The following is a 12,906-nucleotide window of genomic DNA, read 5'->3' on the forward strand; positions in this document are numbered from 1 at the left end:
TTTCAGCACCCATACCCTTTTTTTCCAGAGCTCAGAGTCAAACTGAAGCCTTACTAAGGCTGTGGCTCTCGGTCACTCAGCTACATTCCCAGCCTATTCCAGGTTTTCTTTTTTCAGTTCTCAAAGGTTCATCTCTTAGGTGCCTTGTTAAACAGCCAGATCAACAGTGTCTTTCCATCTTCTCAGCCCCTCCTGTTAAGTCAAGCATGCTCATGCTTGCTGCCTTTCAAGTCTTTAGCCCATTGGCTAGGGCTGGGCTTTCCCACATTGAGTGTGCTTTAGTCTAATGACTTTAATGTCAACCTAGAATCTTCCTGTGCCTCTCTCTGTGGTTATGACTATGTAGCAGAGTAGAGTTTGACCAACTTTCATGATCATTGGCCTGAATTATTTGTAAGATTGGTTAACTCAGGGTAAAAACAAATATTGTTCCCAGAACAGCATGTGAATGGCTCTTGGATTTCTTTTCTTAGCATGTTAGTCAAAGACCAAAGTGTAAGTAAAAGCATATGATACTAAGTTGTATAGTTTGCTAATAGTTTATAAACTTTTTATAAATAAAATTATGTAAATCACTATAAACTGTTAACCAATGACAGTTTCTTTTATATCAATTGAAGTGTCTCATATTTTAGTGTTAAGTAATGCTGTGTATAAAATACAAGTTTAAGAAGTATATTGTCAGCTGAGTGCCTTTTATCCCAGTACTCAGGAGGTAGAGGCAGGTGAATCTCTGAGTTCTAGGCTAGCGTGGTCTACAGAACTTGTTCCAGGACAGCCAGGGCTACACAGAGAAACCCTGTCTCAAAAAAACAAAAGCAAATTATCTTTGCATGCCTTTTCCCTCCCCCTCACATAGCATTTATGCTTTTTAAATCAAGTTCCAAGGTAGCATCCTTGGAACCTTTCCCAGTGCTTTTTTCCCTCCAGATCTATAATACATGAATGGTACCACAATAACACACTGTATTACCATTGTCTAAGAAGTTTTTTCCTCCTTGTATACACTAAATTGCTAACATTTTAGGGTTGGACATTATCTCATTATGTTTCTTGTAGTCTCTTCCATGCTACCTGCCCTATTGTGTGTAATAGGTGTGAAATAATCTCTTGTTAATAGAATAAATGAATTCAAGCAGAATATAGAAAAGAAATATTTTATTGGTAAATTAATTGATTTACCAATTTAGACTTTAAATGTAAGTTTTAAACATCTAAATTCAGAATGAGCATTTGATAAGTACAGCATAGATTTAGTAGAATACGTTGAAACTTTAGTAATATTTGGGGTCAAAATTCAAATCAGAGATATTTATAAAACATTTTTGCTTTGGTTTGGTTTTGGTTAAATCTCCTATCATGCCACTAGTTTGCCAAGTAGCTGGCAAATCTACCGTCTAAAGACTGGAAAAACACCTCAAGATACTTTTCACTGAAGACAGAGTGTTGCATGGGCTGAAGAATGAGGATGGAGATGGGAGAAAAGTGTCTAAACCTCTTCTCCGTCTCCTGGGAAATGCATATGATGGCATCTGAGGAGCAGTGTGACGTCAGTGTCAGGATGAGTTGTGGCTGTGTTGAGGAGCAGTGATTCTCTGCAGCCAAGTGTCCGTTAAGATGGCTACTAACTTAGAGTCATCATGAGTCAACCTAGCCGGCTCTGACAGCAGGGCTGGGTCTGCTTTCCAGGAGGACCTGTACAACCACTGTTTATAATGACACGTTCCCTGAGATCAAAAGAAAAAAGTAGAGCATTATTGAAAATGGGAAACATACCTTTTCAAAGTTGTTTCATAGAAAAAGCAATAATATGAAAATTCTTCCATAGCCCCATACCCTTACATGGAATAGATCAAAGCAGGTGACATTTTTTTTTTTTTTGGTTTTTCGAGACAGGGTTTCTCTGTGGCTTTGGAGCCTGTCCTGGAACTAGCTCTGTAGACCAGGCTGGTCTCGAACTCACAGAGATCCGCCTGCCTCTGCCTCCCGAGTGCTGGGATTAAAGGCGTGTGCCACCACCGCCCGGCCGCAGGTGACATTTTAGTAAGAAACAGCAGGCTGGATGCATCCTTAGTGCTGCTAAACAAGTGTTTACTGCCCTTCCAGTAGCCCTTAGTTTTCACACTGTTATCAGCACGATGGCATTGACTACCTTTTGCCCAGACTTTTCTTGACTCCCTTTGAGTTTTACTCTCTCAGCTAAATCTCTTGTACAATTTGGCAATCTCTAGAACTGAGACAAGAGTCTCCACACTAAGTATAAAATAGGCCTATTATAAAAATTATCTATGATAAAGAAAACACTTAAAACTATATATAACTTATATATAATTATATATAACTTAAAACTATATGTATAACTATACATATAAATTTTGAAGTGTTTTCTCTATATATAATATAACGTATATATAACGGTGTGTGTGCGTGCGTGCATGTGTGTGTGAAGGGTCAGAGGATAACTTGTGGAAGTTGATTCTTTCCTTCCACCATGGTATCGTAGGGTTCAAACTCAAGTCATCAGGCTTGATGGCAGCTGCCTTTACCTGCAGAGAGATATCTCGCCTACCCATGTCTCTATATTTTTAACCTTGATTCCACTGGTTTTGTGACCTTACTTGCTTAACCTCTCTGGTTTTAATCTTTCTATAGGATTATATGTGAAGCCCACAACTGATTCCCTTGTTCCAGTGAGTTCTCTGATGGCACACGGTTGCTCACTTCCTTTACTGTCCCATGACTGTCAGTATACTGTCATTGTTTTGCTTCTCATTCTTCTGACTCTTTGCCTTCTTGGTGAGTGTTCCACCTTAGTTATTTGCTACGTGATTGAAACTGAATACCTGTTCCAAGATATATCCTCTCATTGTGCACTTACAGAGGACTCCCGTGGTGAGGCTCTGGCCTCGACCTACCAGTGCTTCCAAATAAGTAGAGGAGTCCTTAGAAGCTAGCCATCATAAGGAGTTCTGTAATGTAATTTAGACCACTGGTTCTCAACATATGAGCCATAACCCATTTGACAAAGTTCTAGCTCTAATAATATTTACATTACAATTTATAACAGTAGCAAAATTACAGTTGAAGTAGCAATGAAAATAATTTTATGGTTGGGATCACCACAATGTGAGGAACTGGTTTAAAGGATTGCAGCATTAGGAAGGTTGAGAACCACTGGTTTAGAAAAAGCAACTATAGAGACATTGATGAAGGACCTTTAACTTTGTTCAGTAGGCTAAAAAAGAGGCTAGATTTGTAATACAATTCAGAATGCTTCCTTGGTTCCTTGGTGAAGAAAAGGAAGACCACACTGGATAAAATGAGCTTCTTATCCAGACAGTTAAAGGGGAAAGTATTTACATAGCTAGTCACTGCACTGTCACTAATCTGTGCCTCTCCTACTCCAGTTCTGGTAGCAAAGAGGAAATTCCTCTCCCTGTTTTGTTTTTTTTTCCCCCCTAGGTAGCAATTTTGCCACTATCTGCTCTAACAGTGAATAGAGGGTTATAGCCAGGCCTGGGGTGCAGAGGCAGGAAGATTGCGAGCTTAAGGCTTGCTTGAGCTACAAAACAACCTTATAATTACCAGAGCAATCTTACTGTCTCAAACCAGAAAGTTAAAGAAAAAAAGTGCATGTGTGAGGGGTGGCCTAACATAGATGAGGACTTAGACTCAGTCTACTGTGCTGCGGGCAGTGTTCTGCTTAATGTATATACATTTTGAATGTAAAAATGAGAGCCAGACATAGGGCAGCACGAAGCTTTGGAAGCATCATGTGATGTGCTGATTCTTGACGTGTACATTAGACTCCAGATGTTCTGTTTTTTTTTAAATATTTATTTATTTATTATGTATACAATATTCTGTCTGTGTGTATGACCGCAGGCCAGAAGAGGGTACCAGACCTCATTCCAGATGGTTGTGAGCCACCATGTGGTTGCCGGGAATTGAACTCAGGACCTTTGGAAGAGCAGGCAGTGCTCCTAACCTCTGAGCCATCTCTCCAGCCCCCAGATGTTCTGTTTTAACACATTCAACTTTACAAATTAAGATTTCTCTTGTTTATAGCTGAGAAAAGTGAGTCTCAGACAGTCAGGGTCTCTCCAGCTTTTGCCTTCATCCTAGGAAGGAGCGAGAACTGCTGCATGAGCTGTGTATTCGGTTCTGTCCTCCCGGTAACAGCTGGCCAGTTGTGTGCCCTAGAGAGCTTTGAAGTAGGTGAGTCTATCGTCACTTTTAACTTGTGATCTCTTCTTAGGTCCCTCCCATCTAGGTGGTCCATGCCTGCCAGTTGTCATTCATTGTGACCAAGTACAAGCTGGTAACATAGAAGAATAGTTGGATGAATTGATTTCAAAGGCCTAGCTATTGAGATTGCTTCTGGGGCAGCAGGGCAGGAACTGTCTGGAAAGAAGTGTGAGGGAACATTTGGAGATTCAGATAGTATTACATATCTCTATAGGAATTAGGGTCATCGAGGTACACTTGCTTTTAAAATATCACTATGTAAATATTGCATTGAAAGAAAATACTGAACTGTAGTTTGTGAAGTAACTTGAAGTATCTGGGAGAATTTACTGATGCCTATAATGTACCTTAAACTGCACTAAAAATAAAATTAATAGACGGACAGAGGAGCAGTTAAAGAGCTCATGCGGCAGAACTGGCACACTACAGTGTTCTGAGGAGACCCTGAGCAGTGTCTGTGTGATGCTTGGTGTAAGAGTTCTTGAAATTTGCTGTGTGTTTAAACCTTTTATAATAAAATACTAAGTGTATAATTAAAATACAAGAGTCTCGGGAAATGACTCAACAGTTAAGATCATATCTTGCTCTTCCAGAGGACCTGAGTTTGGTTCCCAGCAACCAAATGGCAGCTTACAACCGTCTGTAACTCCAGCTCCAGGGACTCAGATACCTGCCTCCACTGGCATCTGCATACATGAGTACATGCACATGTACACACACACACAATAGAAATAAAATAAAAAATATAATAAGCTATTTTGTGGGTACTCTCTTTAAAATTTCCTTTCAGTGGACTTAATGAAGTCTTGCTTAGTGCAGCCCCAACCCAGAGGCCATCGTAAGTTGAGTCTAATAGAAGCTTATCAGTTTATAGATAGGACCCCTTGTCTTAACTGTCTGATGGGTGAGGAAGTTTCTTTCCCTGGGTATTTTAAGCCAGACCGGGAATCTCACAGAGCTGGAACTTGCCAGACAAAGTTGTAGTCACTAATGGTTATACCATACTTCTAGAGGTGATGTCACATGAACAGAGATTAAATTCTCTTTCTCCCCTGGATGTCGTCACCTAGATGACACTCACTGGGGAGAAGCCCTGGTTTGGATGTGTGTTCTATTTTCAGTCTACCACATATTTAAAGTGCATTTATTTAACCAATGAAGCTTCAGGCGGTAGGACCTCAAATTGAGTTTCTTTTTCTAAAAAATGCCATCTTTTTCTTTTAACTTTGGTGGTAACTAGTCATAACCATTTTATATACTGAAAATAGAATTTATTTTATACAGGAAAATATAGTATAACAGTGGTATTTTACGAAGATTTAAATGACAAATATTTCAAAATAAAATTGGAGTTGAAGGACAGAGAGAGAGCATAGATTAACTTCTTGAGTTACTTGATTCCATACTATGGTTGTTCAGCCTTCTGTCACTCAGTAGAGGGTTTGTACTTAAATCCACATAGCTGATGAGTGAGAGGAAAGAAAATTTCCACTCCTTGACCATTACCCTAGAAGATTGGATCTAAAAATATATATGAATTTTTGAAATAGTCAGGTATACATGTATGTCAAATAATGTTTGAACTAACTAGAAAAACTTGCTCTACTGCATGATTGTGGTATGGGTACCATTTCCTGATAGCTTCTGCATTAAATGTTTGGTTGTGTATGTGCACGCACGCGCGTGCTCAAAAAAGAATTAACCTTATTTAACATCCTAGGGACATGTGGATTCCTAAGAATGTCACACCTTGTCTATGCCAATAAATCAGTGTGTCTATTCTTGTTACTAAATCTGATGTCATTGGCAGATTTTCTTCTCTATTGGAAGAGTAATACTCAGAAATGAGATTTTTTAAAATCTATTTCTTCTCTCTGTGATTGTGTTTTTGAGTTTTTAAAACTATGAAATAATACTGACAGGCTCCAAGAAAACTGAATCTGGATTTCATTTTGTCTCTTCAGCTCTGTGTGATCTTGTGCACATTCCTGACATGTTACAAACAGCTTGCGTCTCTGGATGTGCAGTATCAGTTTTCAGTGGAGAAAGCCCCAAAAGGAAGCAGACTGAGTCCTCCATGCACAAACAGCTGGGCAGCTGTGGATGGAATTAATTGCTGATATGTATTGGCTGTGTTTTTCTTCTCCTGTCACTTCCTTTGCAGCTGTGAAAGTGAATTTTGACTGAAAACAGACATTTCCAGCAGTGCAAATCCAAAAAGTATCAAGATTCTAATAATCAATACCCAGCTGGCACCTTCTGTTGTTCATTGTTGGGGTGAGGTGGAGAAGAGCAAAAGTTGGCAGCAGGTGATTCATAATTAATGTGAGGTGGAAATAATAAAACCAGGCACTTGCCCTGCAAAAGGAGTTTTGGGGATGATTACTTTTTCATTTGTTAGGAGTGACCTCATAATCCAAGAAAGGCTAGATTAATGAATACTCCCCTCATAAGGTCCTTAAGGAGGGTATTTCAGGCCATCTCTCAGATTTGTAAGATGTCCAGTATTCCATCGTGATTTATTCTTTCAGTATGAGGGATAACAGTTGTTGAGAATAATATGATGATATTTATCATTAAATATATTTTCCTGGTTTTCTCTCAAAACTTTTTCTGTTGTTTGTTTTATGTTATATGTAGACAATCAATGACATGCTTAGCCAGGTGGTGGTGGATAACACCTTTAATTCCAGCAGGTAGGAGGCAGAGGCCAGCTTAGTCTCGAGAGTGAGTTCCAGAGCAACTAGAGCTACAGAGAGAAATCCTTCTTGAAAAAGCAAACAATAAACAAAAACATGCTTGGATATTTTACTCAGAGAAACCTATTCAATGTATGATTATAGAATTTGAATGAAAATTAACTTGCATCTCTTAATGTACATATGCAAAAAGTGATATTTGTTTAAAATAACTTTAAATAGTTATTGTATAGTGATAAATTTAATACTGAAAAACTAAACATTTTTATATAGTATTTGTATTTATATTCTATAAAATATCTTATTTGGAAAGAAAGTCATACAAAAAACTTTAAACTAAAATTCTTATAGAATTTGTAAGTGGATGATTGTAAAAATTTTTGGAATATGATGAATATAGTGATCTTCACCAAAATTATTTTTCCTCCTATCCATACATTTTAATGAGATAGCAAAACAATCCATAAATCACATCCTTTTTTTATATATTTGTGTCTATGTGTTTGTGTACATGGGTTGGCACATGTGTGGAGGCCTGATGACAACTTGTGTGAGTCAGTTACCTCTTTCCACCATGTGTGTTCCAGGAACCGAACTAAGGTCATCAGGTTTATTAGCAGCAAATGACTTCACCCACAGAGTTGTCTACTCAGCCTGACATCCTTGTTTTGAAGGCAACTCTAGCTAATTGGAAATGTAATGATTTTATTTTTTACTGTGTTGCTAAAAGTAGAGGATTGATAAGGAGAAAAAATGGATAGTTTGTGTTAGTGTTCAAGTCCCCTGAAGTAATATTATAAAGCAAGCTATGTTTCTGACACCTTGAGGTATGTAAAAACTGCAGTTGCTAAACTTAGAACTTAGCGTGTTGAACTTCCTTTCCAAAAGTCCACCTCCACCTTCCAGTGTGTGGGTTCAACTGCGTGTGCTATCTAGATTCTCTCTCTTTTCAAACTGAAATGAGCCTATAGTTCATGCTCTGCCAGGAAAAGTGATCTCCAAACATAGACTTTTCCTCTGTTACTTTGAGAGGAATTAACCAATGAATTTTGACTCTGAGGCCCTGGAAAATGCTGTGGCAATATTAATGTGCAGTTTGCCCTGAGTGAAATCTGCCTGGGTGTGTTATTTCCCCAGAGTGGGCCCCACCCTGCCCTAACCACACCATGCAGATATCTTGCTGTTTAAAACAAAGATCACTTTTAGGGCAGCATTGCATCAGAATTGCCACATGAAAATGAGTTTCAGAAATGTGCAGAGGCTTCGGGGGTTTTGTAAGTAGTGGGTTATGTATTGTAATACCTGTAGCTGCCAGCTTAGGTGGAAACAAAGCTGAGATAGATGGTCAGTTTTGTGCCGGTTTCTCACAGCATGCAGTGAACTTGTCTTTGGGAGTAAGCTGTGGCTTGTCACTCAACTGATTCTTTTCTTTTAGGTCATTTGTCTGCTTTTTATTTTCTTATATTATTATTTATCTCCTTGTTCTTACTTTTAAATGTCTGTGGGTGTCAACCACTGTAAAGGAAGGAAAATGCTAGTAGTCTGCAGGTGTGCTAGTTTTCTGACTTTAAAGTGTCTAGAGAAGGGTTTTGTACTGAATTTATTAGTCACTTTTATAGCATAATTGAGCAATACTGCATTTCGAGACATCGTGGCATGAACTTTGTGTGTAAGAGTGGGTTCATTGAATTAAAAAAAAAAGCAGCTTCTAAAGGGCCTTTATTTCTGTCATAATGATGCTTTGTCCTGTTGCTGTTGGGTATTTGTTGAAAGAGTTGGGGCAGGCTGCAGCCCAAAGTTCTGTTCCATGCCTGGGCAGTTCCGTCGGTTCCATGCCTCTGTGTTCTCTAGACTTTGTGACGTGAATGGTAAGTTGAACTGTAGGAGAATTATTGTTCAGTGAGGTCCATGCTGAGCGTTTTTCCCAACCTTTCTCTCCTCGGATGTCTGGATTTTAACTGTCCATGAAGTGTTCCGTGGTGCGCTGACCACGGCATGCTGGGAAAGGCTGAGGTCGTGGTTTGTCCTCCGTGCTGTTTGTTCATTGTGTTCTCTTCTGGGGTAGACACACCCATTCAGTGCAGGCAAGTTTAACAGCCTGCCTCGGTCGAAATCATAACTGAATGTTGAAACTGGTGGATTTCTGTAAAGCTTTTGGGGTGGCATTGTGTCATCTTTTTGTTCTTAAACTTCCTGGCCACCATTGACTTGCTTCCCCTTCCCTTTGTTAGTTGTTTTTAGGTCAGCTGTCTCTTAACTAGACAAGAGGGAAGAGGAAAGTATGTTTGATATCACTGTAGGATGCAGGCAAGACGTTTGCTTTGGGTGTTACTTTCTTCACCTACAAAGTCAGGAATCCGAGTTAGTCCTCTTAGATATTTTCCAGAATAGAATACCCTAAATCTCTTGTAGTGATACATACTTGTCCCGAAACCTCAATAGAGAATGGATTAGAACCGAGCAAAGATTGTTTAGCTCTCAATCCATGTTTTCTTGTAAATGACAAGAAAATCAAAGTTGTGCTTTAGATGTATCTGCCAGAAATTTAAGACATTTGTTTTTTACTATCTGGGGTGTAGATCTTATCTGTATGGGCTTGGCTAAGCGACCCTTAAACTCCCAGCCCCCAATATGTTTTGCATGAAGACCTAACCCACACATATATCATTCAACCTTGGAAATAAATGTCTCATGTAACACAGAAAACAATCTACTGTTTTCTGTTTCATTTTGAAACTGTCCACTTCAGTCTACTGAACAACTCTACTGGGCCTTTCCGTGTGAGTAAAGAGAACTGGACTTAAGCTTTACAGCTGTGCCAGAGCAAAATTTGATATCCAGTTTGTTGTTAAATGTTTAATTAGTTATTTTTAAATTCATTTTTATTTGGAACTTTTATTTAAGATCAGTAGTTAGTATCTCTATTAACACTCTTATTTTTCTTATGATAATTATGTAGTATAAACAAGTAGTGACTATTTTACTGTGCCTTGTGGGCCTGCTCCCTGAGCCCTTCCTGTTTGCTTTAGGAATGCTAAACAAATTTCTCCTCATTTACTCCATACCTCATTCATAAAAACTGATGTGCATACTATGATATGAAAAGGGTTGTTGGGCAGTGGTGGCACACACCTTTAATCCCAGTACTTGGGAGGCAGAGGCAGGCAGATCTATGAGTTCAGGGCAAGCCTGGTCTACAGAGTGAGTTCTAGGACAATCAGAGATACACAGAGAAACATTGTCTTGGAAAAGAAAAAGAAAGGGAAGGGTTGCAAGATCTTCTCTAGAGTAGTAGCTATAACGGTAAGTGTGAGGTATAAACTGTCAGGTTCCCTGTGATAAATATCTCCTTTTAGTTTCCTTACTGAGAAGTTGCTCCCAGGGCTTTATTATTCCTTTCTCTGCTTATGTGAGTTTGTTGTCTTTGTCATTGTTGTTGTTTATCATTGTCATTGCACACCTTCAGTGTTTTTATGTTGACCAAGTCTTTTCAATATAGTGTTTCTTTAAAGAGAATGCCATGTAAAAAAGTGAAGGAGTATAAAAGAATGTATGACAAAGTGTCTCTTTACCACCCTAGTCCCCTTAACTCTGTTCCCAAAAGGTGATTTCTCATTGATATTTCCAGAAATTTCCAGTGACTGTGTGACTGTCTGAATATGTCTGTATATACTTAAATACTTGGATGATTTCTTAAATCCGTGTAAAGTGAAGCTACACCTATACTGTGTGTTTAGCTCTTGCTTGGAAGGGGCTGTCTCTGGCAAGTGCTGTGCCCTGCTTCAGTGCATGCTCAGATGGGCTCCCGAGTGATCGCTCTTATTCTGACAGTATCTGGATTATTTCTGAGGTGCTTCCCGAATGTTCCCTCTGTTGGATGTGCTTTGCTATCAGTTCTCTGCCTCCATTTTGGGACAAAGCTCATGGATGGTTATGAAGGATGACAGTGTTTCGTGAAACAGAAATCCCTCAGCCACCTTTCCTCATCTCATTAGACAGTCAAGAGTAGGCCTTCTGCTCAGCCATGCAGAAGAGGAAAGAACTGCTCCAGAGGGAAATCCTTCTCAGCACAATAGTGAAGGAATGTTGGATTTGATGTCGAGTAACTTGATCATGAGATTATGGGATGGCAGGCAAGTGACTTCTTTTACTGTCTGTAAATGGAGAGGTTGGATGGGTGAGCTTTAATGTACCTTCCAGCTTTATTGTATATGTAGATTTTGTTGGAACAGGGACTTAACTTATGGGACCCATATTATATAAGATTTCTGTTATTTAAATAGAAATCAGACACACACTCACATACACACACACGGGCTATAATTTATTTGATATGCCATATAATCTAAATTATTTGAAAGTATAAGGAGGTAAGAGAGAGCAGTTGAGTATTATTCTACATTTTTACAGAAAAATGTTCTTTTTTGACAGTTTTTTTTTCAATAATATAAATCCATTCCAGAAGTTAAATCAGATCTTTTGATCAAGTTTTAATAGTTGAAAGAAAAAAAACATATGGGATGGCATTTGCTTTTAAAGTGGGTCCTTACTGTTTTAATGAATTCCAGCCTTTAAGGGCTAACCCTAGGGCTTTCTAACTTTGTCTCTAAGGGCCAGGGAGATGGCACTTGCAGCAAAGCCTGGTGACCTGATTGAGTCTCCAGGACCCACATGACGGAAAGAGAGAACCACTTCCTGAGAGTTACCCCCTGACCTCTTGACTTGCTGTAGTGTGCACACACAAATAAGTGTGATGTCTGACTTTACAAATCAGCTTCTAGAGTTATGTCTAAAATTGTTTTAAGTTTTAGCTCCTCATTCTTGTCTCCTGTCTCTTGAATGCTGAAGCCGGCTCTACTTGCCATGGTCAGTTTTCTAACTTGTGCTGAGGAAGGCGACTGAGAAGTGAACTGTATAGGGTTATCGTGCCAGTGATGTTTAAAGGTAACAAGGCCTGGGGGAGTTCTGCTGCATCATGCCTAAGGTGTTCAGCATTGCCTGTTTCAGTTTTGACCTCACTGAATCGGATGATAGCTGTTCTAACAAGTGACAGGAGCTGTGTCTGTAGAGGGCCTGGAAGTAGGGGAGTCTCTCTCTCTCTCTCTCTCTCTCTCTCTCTCTCTCTCTCTCTCTCTCTCTCTCTCTCTCTCTCTCTCTGTCTCTCTCTCTCTCTCTCTCTCTCTCTCTCTCTCTCTCTCTCTGTCTCTCTCTCTCTCTCTCTGTCTCTCTCTCTCTCTCTCTCTCTCTCTCTCTCTCTCTCGTGTGTGTGTGTGTGTGTGTGTGTTGCACTGGCTTCTCACCAGAAGGCTTGGGATGCCTTAAATAAGTGTGCTTTAAAATCTGAGGGTGCCATTTATCCAAGTAATGCTTAGTAGCTACTGCTTTCTGTGTTGACTAGCATATAAAAGGCAGGCATATGACTTGTAGAAGCCACACACTGCTTGCATGCATGGTGCGTGCCCTGATGACTGAGGTGGTCCCACTGGGATCTCCTGGTCGTTCTTCTTCATTCATGCTTTGAGAAAGGCCCTCACTGCATAGACCAGCCCTTCCTGAAACTCTAATCCTCCCGTCTCAGTCACAAATGCTGGGATCATAGGCATGTGGCACCATGCCTGACCCCTATATCCTTGTTGTTTTCTGTTACCAACTGGCTTGTACAAGTTAGCAAAGAAGCTTGTTGCAATTTGAGTTTATGAAAACAAAGTACATTTTCAGGGTTTTTAGAAGGCTGCTAGAGCAGTTTCAGTGCTGTCACAGTGCTTGGCTATTTCTTACTAATCAGACTCTAGATGAGTTCAACGGCATTGTAGTGCTTGGAAATGGTGATGCTGTGTTTCAGAACACATCCTGAGAGCTTCTTTGTCAGTTATCCCATCTATTGTGGCATTTACAACTAAGGAAGTTCTCCGTGGTTGGGAATACACAGGATGCTGCTGTCTACAGGATATTGAACAAA

General features: G+C 39.6%; 1 protein-coding gene across 9 annotated transcripts in view; it reads left to right on the top strand.

The window, feature by feature from the left end:
- Positions 1–12,906, top strand: part of Add3 (adducin 3) — a 112,858-nt gene that overhangs the window by 50,082 nt on the left and 49,870 nt on the right. For 2 of the 9 annotated variants that reach the window (XM_075974376.1, XM_075974371.1), the window contains exon 2: positions 2,653–2,796. The exons of 5 other annotated variants lie outside the window; for them this stretch is intronic. The gene's annotated coding sequence lies outside the window, so the exon portion shown is untranslated. Of the gene's footprint in view, positions 1–2,652; positions 2,797–8,135; positions 8,222–12,906 lie in introns of those variants that run through there. 2 more of the 9 variants (XM_075974369.1, XM_075974375.1) reach the window with 1 other exon arrangement.

This window comes from Microtus pennsylvanicus, chromosome 5, assembly GCF_037038515.1.
Source record: "Microtus pennsylvanicus isolate mMicPen1 chromosome 5, mMicPen1.hap1, whole genome shotgun sequence".
NCBI lineage: Eukaryota > Metazoa > Chordata > Mammalia > Rodentia > Cricetidae > Microtus > Microtus pennsylvanicus.